The sequence below is a fragment of the Scyliorhinus torazame genome, chromosome 13 (genome assembly GCF_047496885.1).
Source record: "Scyliorhinus torazame isolate Kashiwa2021f chromosome 13, sScyTor2.1, whole genome shotgun sequence".
Taxonomy (NCBI): domain Eukaryota; kingdom Metazoa; phylum Chordata; class Chondrichthyes; order Carcharhiniformes; family Scyliorhinidae; genus Scyliorhinus; species Scyliorhinus torazame.
The window spans coordinates 138,296,519-138,309,446 of record NC_092719.1 but is presented as its reverse complement, the minus strand read 5'-3'; the positions used below and the strand labels follow the sequence as shown (position 1 = coordinate 138,309,446).

Sequence of the window (12,928 nt, the reverse complement as noted above, 5' to 3'; positions counted from 1 at the left end):
AAAAAAGCGAGAAGGCGCTCACACCACTCCCCGCCACCCCGCCCCCTTCTCCACCCCCTTGAAGCAAAAATAGTTTGCTTTAAAGGGAGGCTATTTGACAAGTCTCAAAACCCACAATTTAGTCAACTGTTAGACAGAAAATATGCTTTACTCCCTTCATAAAAATGACTATTTTGACAGGAGTAATTCAAATCCGTTTTTAAAAACTCAAATAATCAATTTCAACATAACTGTAGGTAAGTTATAGCACTAAATGTCAACAGTAGTGCCAAAGATATTTGACTGAGAGACCAATACTATTGCTGGCAGTTTATTTCAGCATGACTAAGATTTCATAGAATCTCTACAGTGCAGAAGGAGGCCATTTAGCCCACCAAGTCTCTGCACCGGCCCTCCAAAAAAGCACCTTGCCTAGGCCCACTCCAGGCCATATCCCTGTACCCCCCACCTAACCTTTTTTCACTTGGTAGCAATTTATCATGGTCAGTTCTCCTAGCCTGCACATTGTTGGACTTGTGGTACGTTAATGTTTAAGTGATTAAATGGATGAATAATATAGCTAGTAGGACTTATGGGATTGTTTGTAGAATTGGTATCTATTTGATTGATTAACTGACTGGTAATATTACTGGTAATGTTTCAGTTATTAGTTGTGTTGATTGGTGAAAGATTGAATGACAGTGAGGCTGGAAGTAAAACTCAATTTTTGCTTGATTAGGACTGGCAGTCAGACCTTTGACCAATTAGGTGAACAGTGATGAATACTGTTGAAAACCCAGGGAAACTGACCTGAATGAAGATAATTTTGACCAGCTATAATAGCTGGAAATAATTTTTACTGGGGCAGGATTTCCAAGCCAGAGTTGGGAGAGTTCGGGGATGAATGCTGTGGCATTTTAACTCCCAAGTGCCTATTTCCCCCCAACAGGCTATCTGCCCAGAGGCCAGCCTGCTGACTGTCTGGGCTCTGAGTAGGATAAAGAATGCTGCAGCTGGGGAACTGGGCAACATCAGACAACAAACCCTCTCCCAGAAGAAAGACTACTGATTTAAATATTTTAAGCAGGCTGCATGTCAAATATTTCATCACCGTTCAACTTTAACCCATGTTTTCATGGACTCAGCAAACTGCAAAGAAGGGAGATAAGAACTTTAACTTGGAAGAAATAAATGTTTTTCAAGCAATTCTTGCGGGCCAGGAGCAGAAAACTAGCTCCCTCTTAGTCCACAAATTTAACCGATTTCCCTTCCTGTATTCAGACACCACCTTTTCATGATCAGACCTCTCCTCTCACCCCGCAAGCACCCATCTTCCTTCATGATTTTCTAAATCCAAATTGGGTTACAGAGATTTGGTTCCTTGACATTTACAGTGTCTCCTATTGCAGCTGAGCACACTGGTGAGAAAGCACATGACACCTGTAACATAAAGTCACACTGGACTGCTCTCCAAATAATCTCTCAATGTTTTTATCTGCCATTGGTCCAATATTCTCTTGAAGAGCAACTTCAATGCCCGATATCATAGAAATTACAGCACAAAGAGGTCACTTTATCCCATCACACATTTGCTGATGCTTGCTTTTCACCTGGAGGCAACTACTCACATTCAATTTTCCTTCCTTTTGCACATATCTTTCTGAAATACCTAACCAATTTAATTTTGTATCAATGTTATAGCTATATTATAGATAATAATTTCAAATAACCCCCAATGAAAGCCACCTTTGAACATCCTCCTTGGGTTTTCTCGTGATAATTCTGAGTCTAGGCCTTGATTTTTTATTTTTTATTTGTTAACCAGGGAAACAAGTATTCGTGAAGATAAAAGCAAATTACTGCGGATGCTGGAATCTGAAACAAAAACAAAAAATACAGGACAATCTCAGCAGGTCTCAGAGCATCTGTGGCGACAAGAGGGAGCTAATGTTTCGGGTCTGGATGACTCTTTGTAAAAACAAGCAGTCACTACTTGGAAGACCTCTGTTGGATTCCCTTGAATCTTCCCTGTTCTTGGGTATAAAGAATAATTTTTAAAACATTTTTTCATAGCCATTAACTTAACATGTTTTATTTCATTCAATACTTCACTGTTCCTTTCCCATAACTCTAAATTTGATTCAGATAACAGGGTGCCTATATATGCAAGCATTTTTCTCAAAGTGGCCAAAACCAATGTTTTGTACAAATTCAACATCAATTTCTTAGATTTATAGTCAATCTCTTTGTGTATAAAACCTTCAATCTTATTTGTTAAGTACAACATTCTGAACACATTTCTGGAAGTGGACGTAGTTTATTTCTAGTATAATGTTATTTTGATGTTTATAAAGGGTATTGTTAAAATACTGCACATAGCTATTTATTACGGTGTCTTTATGGAATAAGCTGAAAAATTCTACCTCCAAATGGGAGTTTTTTTGTCCAAATAAAACAGCAAACCGTTAACTGAAATGTATGCTTAAACAGGTTTTGGACTGACAACGGATTTTGGATTGATAACACCCATCTGTCTCTTCATGATTCCTCTAGATCCCTCCAATGCCTCAGAAAACTTACCCAACATTCAAATGACCCTCAATTTCTTTCCAGCAAATCACTGCTGCCTGTATCCGAACCCAAGCTAACTCTTCTTCAATCATCATTCCTGTTCTTGATGACACGTGGCACAGTGGTGAGCACTGCTGCCTCACAGCATCCGGCCATGGTTGACTGCCTGTGTGGAGTTTGCACATTCTCCCAGGTTCGTCAGGTGCTCTAGTTTCCTTCCACAGTCCAAGGATGTGCAGGTTAGGTGGATTGGCTATGCTAAATTGCCCCTTAGTGTCCAAGTTAGGTGGATTGACCATAATCAATGCACTGGGTTATGGGGATTCTATGGATAAACTGGTTCCTAGTTCCCAAAAGCCTCCAATTTAAAACTGTTGTTTAAATTCCTTCACATCCTCTCTCCTTCCTTTCACTGCAACAGCCAACCCATCGCCCAGAATTCTGTTCCCTTTGAAATCCTATTCACATGGCTATTGTTGGCCAAGCCTTTCGTCGCCTAGGCTCTCCGTTACCCTCTCTTTTAACATCTTCCTTAAAACCATTTCTTCAACCAAGCTTTTGTTTGCCCTTCCTCATAACATCACCTTTTTTTTTCCGATTACCTTTTGGAGAAGAATTTTGAGATGCTTTCCATATTACAGGTGCTGAATATAAGTTGTTGCTGCATTTATTATTGTTCTGAATTAACAGTGGCCATATTATACACTGAAAAAAATGAATACAAGTGGAAAACAATTCTGGGAAATAAAGCTCACAAATTCATGAGCAAGGCCTTCACGTGTATTCAACTTCAAAGAGATGGATGAACATATGGAGCAGGAGTAGGCTATTCGGTCCTTTAGCCCATTTGACAAAGTCATGGCTGATCTGACTGTGGCCTCAACTGTACTTTCCTGTCTAACCTTTAACTGCCTTGTCCATCTCTCTGATTCCAGCAGGAAATAAAATATCCAATGACCCTACCTTCACTGGCCTCTGGGGAAGAGAATTCCACACTAACAAGCTGCAGAGAAAACGGGCTGGATTCTCTTGTCCCCAAGCCACGTGTTTGTTGGTGGTGTGCCATTCACTGGTGGCAGGTGCTATCTTGCCACCGCTTATCAATGGGATTTCACATTGAAACCACACCACATTGCCAGGAAACCCGCAGGCCAGGATGCGTTGTCAGCAGGAAAAGGGAATCCCAACAGCCAGAGAATTCCAGACAACATTTCTCCTAATCTCTGTCATATTTTTAAACAGTGTCTCCTAGTTCTAGTCTATTTACCAGAAGGGGGAAAATCCTCTCAAAATCCACCTGATCAGGTCCCCTGGTAGTCTTCTGTTTCAATAAGGGCATCTCCCAGTCTTCTAAACTCCCATGGGTATAGGCCCAACCTGTCCAACCATTCCTCATATAATAGCGGACCGACAGTAATATCATTGAAGGTTGAGAGAAGCTGCACCTCCAATGATGATGACAGGCAGTGGATGGATATTGGATATCTTCCGAGAGAGAAAGAGAGCACTGTAAGTAATGATCATGTCACTTGTGGGAAGGAGGGACGGACCTTTAAAACAGAGATGTGGAGGAATCTTTTCAGCCAGAGGGTGGTGAATCTGTGGAACTCTTTGCTGCAGAAGGCTGTGGAGGCCAAATCACTGAGTGTCTTTAAGACAGAGATAGATGTGTTCTTGATTAATAAAGGGATCAGGGGTTATGGGGAGAAGGCAGGAGAATGGGGATGAGAAAATATCAGCCATGATTGAATGGCCGAGCAGACTCGATGGGCCGAGTGGCCTAATTCTGCTCCTATGTCTTATGGTTACTGTAGAGGAGCTAACATCTGGGAAATCAAGAATATGGGGAAGCAGTTTGTCCATTAGGGCAATCTGTCCTGCATTCTGGACTACTCAAGGTCCCAAGTAATATAAAAGGATGATGAGAGATCCCAGTGAGAGTATGTTACTTTATGCTGTGACCGAACCTGCGCTGTAAAGACCAGAATGATTTTATATTCATCCCTGCAAATAGCCGAGTCAAATATTGGCCAGAATTCTGCTGCAGGAACTCGAGCGCTAACCTCCATCCAGCCGTGGAAAGGATATTTCGGAAGGTTGTTTGAAAACACTTTCAGTGCCACCCCGTCTTCAGCACACACACTCACACATGCGGCAAACATTCATTTTTCTGCCTTGGAGATTTTTCATAAACCTTTGAGGGCACTAATTTGAGCATTATAGGAAACAATTAAAATGTGCACACGTCTGACTTCCAATGCGCGCTCCGGTGGAATTGGACTGGTGGCGTTTCGAATCATGTTGACGGGACCAAATATGCCGCTGCAGCCCTCAAAAAGCAACGAAGAAAAACTAACTTGGGCATTTGCTATGTATGGTTGCGGGGCGCAGAATAAAAGAAGACCCCAAGCGTGAAAGCAACGGGACCATGAAATGGGAACATTCTGAGAAATGAATCCCCTGTCACTTCTCAACACTTACTAAACACTAAAGGCAGACGGAATGAAACCAGGTTACCGCACTGCTGGATGCCATCAACCGTGTCGAACCGGAATAACGGCCCGGATTATTTCAAACAGCAACTAAAGCACACAGGCACATATATCTGTGCGATAAATACACCCGCAAATCAAAACCTCAATGTCAACAATCCTCACGCAGGGATTGAGTGAAACGCTCGCAGCCAAGCGGGAGGAGCGGCTGGTCAAAATGTCAACACAGGGAATCATCTCCCTTCCTTCCCTGCTTTTTTCAGAGGGACAGGAAGGGGGAGAGAGAGGGGAGTTTAGGAAACTTCATAATCGCCTGTCGACCCCCTCGCCCCAATATCGAGTCAGGATTTAGGCAGCTCTCTGCGGGCAACAGCGAGGCGGGAAGCAGATCAGCGCCACTCCCGCCCGCTCGCCCGGCTGAGGCGGTCACACCCGGGTCAGGAACACTTCAAACCTCCCTTTCTACCAATCCCACCCTCCTCCCCAAATATGTGGGGGGGGGGGGGGGGAATAAACAAGGCGGGAGGATGACAGCAGCTTTACTTTTCCGGGTGTCGAAGCCCCAGGGGCCAACTAACCAAGATCCCGATTTAAAACACAGACAGTCGACCGAGGCAGTGGCTATTTTAACGTTTCTTGTCAGCCGCCGAGAGGAGAGGAGTCGGGAATGTTTGCGAGTCTTACCCTCTTCGCAAGCCGGGCTCCAGCCCGCCGCTCCGACAGGCACAACAAGGAGAGCTGGCGTCCCCTCAGCACCGTGGGCTGCGCTCTGCTGTCCCTCCCCCGCCTCGGCACCAAGTGCCCACCTCCACTTTATTTGGTGTGTGTGTGTGTGTCTATCTGCCTGGGGGGGTGGGGGGATAAAAACCCTTATCAAAACGGAGCAGCTTTGCCTCGTTACGCCTTGCGTCACCAGCTCTCGGAATGCGTGGCTCCCCCCCTTCCCTCATCATCTCCCCTCAGGAGGCGAGGGTGGGAGGAGGAGGAGGGGGACCTGTCTCCACAAGACATAGCTCCCTAAAACCAGCCCGCCATCTGACTGAGCCCCGCCATCACAAGGCGACCGAGGTTGGAGGATGCACTGAGTGCTGGACTGAGTGAGAAGTGTGTGTGTGTGTGGTCCAGGTGACTGAGAGACCCTCTGGGCGCTGGTTTCCAGCCTCAACCTCCCCTCGGGGCAGGACTCCCCTCTGAAAGTCTCGAGTTTGGAGTTGCCGAGAAGGAAGCTTTCGGGGAAGGACAATCATATATATATGCATATTACTCACATACACACACACTTTTTTAATGTAAATCCCAACACCGACTGGAAGTGCTATGAACAGCCAGCTGATGTCAACATCACATCGCTGTTTACCTTCTGCAAACAAACTGCAGCAGCTCAATAAAAGTGTGATGTCTGCGGCGGACAGCGGGCACCCTTTTATCCCCACCCCACACACCTTGACAGACCACGTTGTACATTCCCAGAATCTCGCTGGCAATCTTTAGACTTTTTTGTTTTTAAATTTTAAGAACCAGACAAATTGACGTGTGCGTGTTTCTTCCAGATGCCCCCAAACTAACTGGCTGTTACCAACCCACCCCCGCTCCCCCCAGAAACTAGCTTCCCGAAAAAATTATAATTAAGGAAGCTTTGAGTTGAAATCCTGGTCATCATCTTATTGAATGGGGGTCACCGTCCCCCCCCCCCCCCCCCCGGGGACGCGGCGATGTGTAAATGCTTTCATTTTGTTTTAGTGTGGATTCATAGCCACCGCACTGCAACGTTGTACGAGGGCAAACTTTGAAAGGCAGTTTCCTTTCATTCAAGCAACGAGACGCGCGAAAGCAGAAACTATTATTTGCCTCACTCTTCCCCTCCGCCCCGAGAACATCACACGGCTACCGCGTGTAGAATAACTGATTCCTCCGTTAACCTTGTTTCCAATGAGGACAAACCTCGCAGAGCTGGTGATAAATTGCATTGGATTGAACGGAGTGCCATCTTTTATTGGACCAACAGAGGAATCATTTCTCATTTGGTGAAAGCCAAGAGCTCTGGAAAGAACTCGTGCTTTGCCCTATTTTTAAAAAAACTCCAGTTGATCGGGGTTGGAGACAATAATGGTGACACATAATCGGCCTTTTGATTTTCCTGTCGCACAGTTTGTTTTAATTATCAAATTAGTCACCAAATCAGTTATGAATATCTACCTAAATTCTGCACATACACACATGCTGTGACCAGTAAAAGTCAATACTAGCAGGTACTGCATCAATATTCAGGAATATGAGCCTTGCAACATATATTTTCCACTTCATGGTGCCTCAGCTCACTCCCCAACACTGACATTCTCACTGTCCCTTAAACACCAGGCATCTATCTTTCTCTTCTCCTTTCTGCCTTTTTAACCCGAGTATGTTGGTCGCCGAACATACGCTTCGGCAATCTCCAGTGCTGCATCCATCGGCACACAACGTTTTGCAGCAGCATGTTTTAATCAGCAAAGCAAAGACTGCTGTAGCAATTAAACGCAACACTGATTGCCATTATTATTAGTATTTACAATCACAATTCTATTATCCCAGTAAAACTGTTACATCGCCATCGCTTGGGATAAGGTGGCAAGCGAAGTATGGATATATTACGGGAAGAAGTTTGAAATTTGCTAATTGAACTGTCCGGACAAAACAGGATAACGTGGCAGGGGCTGCAGTGCACTTTGCGCTGGACATGCATTGACAAGTGTATAAAACACAGGCTGCCCCCAAAGATCCAAATGCAGTCTTAAAATATTTATTTACAGTTCTGAAATTTGATGATTATAACGAATCCACAAATCGCCATAAAGCCAAACCTAAGAGTCCTAAAATGATTGAAATCTGCACTATTCCACCGAAGGACGCGAGGGGACATCACAGCATGTATGCATGTTGGGAAATAGTTAATTGAAACCAAAAGCCGCCTGCCTGACTACCTACACTACTCAATTCCTGTATTTTTACACACGTACAAATACACAGTAATTATATATTTAAATTACAAGCTGTGCCAACATTTTAGTCTGTGCCTTTCAATGTAATCTACACAGATAACGGCCTCTTTAAAGCAGGAATCCGCTTTGTCAAGTGTAGTGGAAGCTGAAATTCATTCCTTCTCTACAGCTGCGCTGCCATCGTGAGGCTTCACCTTGTACACGGAATGAATGCAGTGCCACAGTCAAAATTTCAGAAAGCTACAACTGGAATGCTCCCTCCCTGTCTTTAAATGATTTTAGTTCATCCGCTGTGACCGCTCACCTAGATTGTCTCAAATATCTCTCTACAGCTCAATTTTAGCTGGTTAGATAACTCAGGACGCATCTCCTGGTAGTGTCAAATCTTGAATGGTACTATTTTGAAGCGTAGGGGGGGTTATTCCCAATGGCTTGGCCAATGTCCATCCATCAAGTAGGGGATTATTCACAATGGCCTGGCCAATGTCCATCCATCGAGTAGGGGAGTTATTCCCAGTTGTCTGGCCAATGCTCCCCCTTCGAGTAGGGAAGTTATTCCCAGTGCCCTTACCAATGTTCCCCCTTCGAGTAGAGGAGCTATTCCCAGTGGCCTGGCCAATGTTCCCCCTTCGAGTAGAGGGGTTATTCCCAGTACCCTGGCCAACGATTATCCTTCGTGTAGGGGGGTTATTCCCAATGCACTGGCCAATGTTCCTCCTTCCAGTAGAGGGGTTATTCCCAGTGCCCTGGCCAATGATTATCCTTCAAGTAGAAGAGTTATTCCCAGTGCACCGGCCAATATCCATTCTTTGAGTAGGGCAGTTTTTCCCAGTTGCCTGTCCAATGTTCATCCTTCGAGTAGGGGGTTATTCCCAGTGTCCTGGCCAATATCCATCCTTCGAGTAGAACATAGAACATTACAGCGCAGTACAGGCCCTTCGGCGCTCAATGTTGCGCCGACCTGTGAAACCACTCTAAAGCCCATCTACACTATTTCCTTATTGTCCATATGTCTATCCAATGACCATTTGAATGTCCTTAGTGTTGGCGAGTCCACTACTGTTCCAGGCAGGGCATTGCACGCCCTTACTACTATCTGAGTAATGAACCTACCTCTGACATCTGTCTTATATCTATCTCCCCTCAATTTAAAGCTATGTCCCCTCGTGCTAGACATCACCAGCCGAGGAAAAAGGCTCTCACTGTCCACCCTATCCAATCCTCTGATCATCTTGTATGCCTCAATTAAGTCACCTCTTAACCTTCTTCTAAGTCCCTCAGCCTTCCCTCATAAGATCTTCCCTCCGTACCAGGCAACATTCTGGTAAATCTCCTCTGCACCCTTTCCAATGCTTCCACATCCTTCCTATAATGCGGCGACCAGAATTGCACACAATACTCCAAATGCGGCCGCACCAGAGTTTTGTACAGCTGCAACATGACCTCATGGCCCCGAAACTCAATTCCTCTACCAATAAAAGCTAACACACCGTACACCTTCTGAACAGCCCTCTTAACCTGGGTGGCAACGTTCAGGGATTATTGTACATGGACACCGAGATCTCTCTGCTCATCCACACTGCCAAGAATCTCACCATTAGCCCAGTACTCTGTCTTCCTGTTATTCCTTCCAAAATGAATCACCTCACACTTTTCTGCATTAAACTCCATTTGCCACCTCTCAGTCCAGCTCTGCAACTTATCTCTGTCCCTCTGTAACCTGTAGCATCCTTCTGCACTGTCCACAACTCCACCAACTTTAGTGTCATCTGCAAATTTACTCACCCATCCTTCTACGCCCTCCTCCAGGTCATTTATAAAAATGACAAACAGCAGTGGCCCCAAAACAGATCCTTGTGGTACACCGCTAGTAACTGAACTCCAGTCTGAACATTTCCCATCAACCACCACCTTTTGTCTTCTTCCAGCTAGCCAATTTCTGATCCAAACTGCTAAATCACCCTGAATCCCATGCCTCTGTATTTGCTGCAATAGACTACCATGGGGAACCTTATCAAACGCTTTACTGAAATCCATATACACCACATCAACTGCTTTACCCTCATCCACCTGTTTGGTCACCTTCTCAAAGAACTCAATAAGGTTTGTGAGGCACGACCTACCCTTCACAAAACCGTGTTGACTATCTCTAATCAAATTATTCCTTTCCAGATGATTATACATCCTATCTCTTATAAACCTTTCCAAGACTTTGCCCACAACAGAAGTAAGGCTCACTGGTCTATAGTTACCGGAGTTGTCTCTACTCCCCTTCTTGAACAAGGGGACAACATTTGCTATCCTCCAGTCTTCTGGCACAATTCCTGTAGACAAAGATGACTTAAAGATCAAAGCCAAAGGCTCAGCAATCTCCTCCCTAGCTTCCCAGAGAATCCTAGGATAAATCCTATGCGGCCCAGGGGACTTATCTATTTTCACAATTTCCAGAATTGCTAACACTTCCTCCTTATGAACCTCAAGCCCTTCTAGTCCAGTAGCCTGTATCTCAGTATTCACCTCAACAGCATTGTCCTTTTCCTGTGTGAATACTGACGAAACATATTCATTTGGCAGCTCTCCTTTCCCCTCGGACTCCATGCACAACTTCCCACTACTGTACTTGACTGGCCCTACTCTTACCCTCGTCATTCTTTTATTCCTGACATATCTATAGAAAGCTTTAGGGTTATCCTTGATCCTACCTGCCAAAGACTTCTCATGTCCCCTCCTGGCTCTTCTTAGCTCTCCCTTTAGGTCGTTCCTAGCTAACTTGTAACTCTCGAGCGCCCTAACTGAACCTTCATGTCTCATCTTTACATAAGCCTCCTTCTTCCTCTTGACAACTGTTTCGACTGCTTTAGTAAACCATGGTTCCCTCGCTCAACCACTTCCTCCCTGCCTGACAGGTACATATTTATCAAGGACACACAGTAGCTGTTCCTTGAACAAGCTCCACATTTCTATTGTGCCCATCCCCTGCAGTTTTCCTCTCCATCCGATGCATCCTAAGTCTTGCTTCATCGCATCATAATTGCCTTTCCCCCAGATATAACCCTTTCCATCATTAAAGTAAACGTAATCGAATTGTGGTTACAATCACCAAAGTGCTCATCTACCTCCAAATCTAACACCTGCCCTTGTTCATTTCCCTGTACCAAATCCAATATGGCCTCGCCTCTCATTGGCCTATCTACATACTGCGTCAGGAAACCCTCCTGCATACATTGGACAAAAACGGACCCATCTAAAGTACTCAAACTATTGTGTTTCCAGTCAATATTTGGAAAGTTAAAGACCCCATAGCAACTACCCTGTTACTTTCACTCCTATCCAGAATCATCTTTGCAATCCTTTCATCTACATCACTGGAATTTTTCAGAGGCCTATAGAAAACCCCTAACAGGGTGACCTCACCTTTCCTGTTTCTAACCTCAGCCCATACTACCTCAGTAGACGAGGCCTCATCAAACGTTCTTTCTGCCACCGTAATACTGTCCTTGACTAACAATGCCACCCCTCCCCCTCTTTTACCACCTTCCCTGAGCTTACTGAAATATCTAAACCCCAGCACCTGCAATAACAATTCCTGTCCCTGCTCTATCCATGTCTCCGAGATGGCCACAACATCGAAGTCCCAGGTACCAACCCATGCCGCAGGTTCACCCACCTTATTCTGGATGCTCCTGGCATTGAAGTAGACACACTTTAAACCACCTTCCTGCCTGCCGGTACACTCCTGCAACTTTGAAACCTTATTCATGACCTCACTACTCTCAACCTCCTGTATACTGGAGCTACAATTCAGGTTCCCAATCCCCTGCTGATCTAGTTTAAACCCTCCCAAAGAGCATTAGCAAATATCCCCCCCCCCCCCCCCAGGATATTGGTACCCCTCTGGTCCAGGTGTAGACCATCCCGTTTGTAGAGGTCCCACCTACCCCAGAATGAGCCCCAATTTTCCAGAAATCTAACACCCTCCCTCCTGCACCATCCCTGTAGCCAAGTGTTCAACTCCTCTTGCTCCCTATTCCTCGTCTCACTAGCAAGTGGCACAGGTAACAACCCAGAGATAATAACACTGTTTGTCCTAGATCTAAGTTTCCACCCTAGCTCCCTGAATTCCTGCCGAACATCCCTATCCCTTTCCCTTGTCGTTGGTACCTATGTGGACAACGAATTGGGGCTGCTCCCCCTCGCCCTTAAGGATCCCGAAAACACGATCCGAGACATCGCGGACCCTGGTACCTGAGAGTCAACACACCAACCGCGAGTCTCTCTCGTTCCCACAGAATCTCCTATCTATCCCCCTAACTATGGAGTCTCCAATGATTAATGCTCTACTCCTCTCCCCCCTTCCCTTCTGAGCAACAGGGACAGACTCTGTGCCAGAGACCTGTACCCCATGGCTTACCCCTGGTAAGTCTCCCCCCCCCCCCCAATAGTATCCAAAGCGGTTACTAAGGGGAACGACCACAGGGGATCCCTGTACTGACTGCTTCCTCCCAGCCACTCTCACCTTCACCCATCTATCTTTATTCTTTGGAGTTACTACATCCCTGAAGCTACTATCTATAACCACCTCTGCCTCCCTCCTCCAGCTCCAGCTCCAGTTCCCTAACACAGTTTCTGAAGAGCTGGAGATGGGTGCACTTCCCACAGATGAAATCAGCATGGACACTGGCGGCGCCCCACACCTCAAACATTCTGCAGGAGGAACATTGTACTGCCTTCCCTGCCATCCCCTCTAGATAAAACAAGAAAACGAAAGAAAGAGCTTACCTGATAATCACTCAACCCCTTGGTTAGAGGAGGTGGAAGGGTGGGGGGACACTACAAGTGTAGTGTCTCGGGTTTAGCAACCACCCAACTTATATACAGGTACGAACAAATCTTCCCAGAGGAGGGGAG

At 45.5% G+C, this 12,928-nt stretch overlaps 1 protein-coding gene across 2 annotated transcripts in view; it reads right to left on the bottom strand.

Moving 5' to 3' along the window:
* The window catches only part of LOC140388298 (contactin-4-like), a 3,617,424-nt gene extending 3,611,554 nt beyond the window's left edge, over nt 1–5,870 (bottom strand). For both annotated transcript variants that reach the window (XM_072472208.1, XM_072472210.1), the window contains exon 1: nt 5,727–5,870. The gene's annotated coding sequence lies outside the window, so the exon portion shown is untranslated. The remainder of the gene's footprint in view (nt 1–5,726) is intronic.
* Between the last annotated feature and the right edge of the window lie 7,058 nt (nt 5,871–12,928).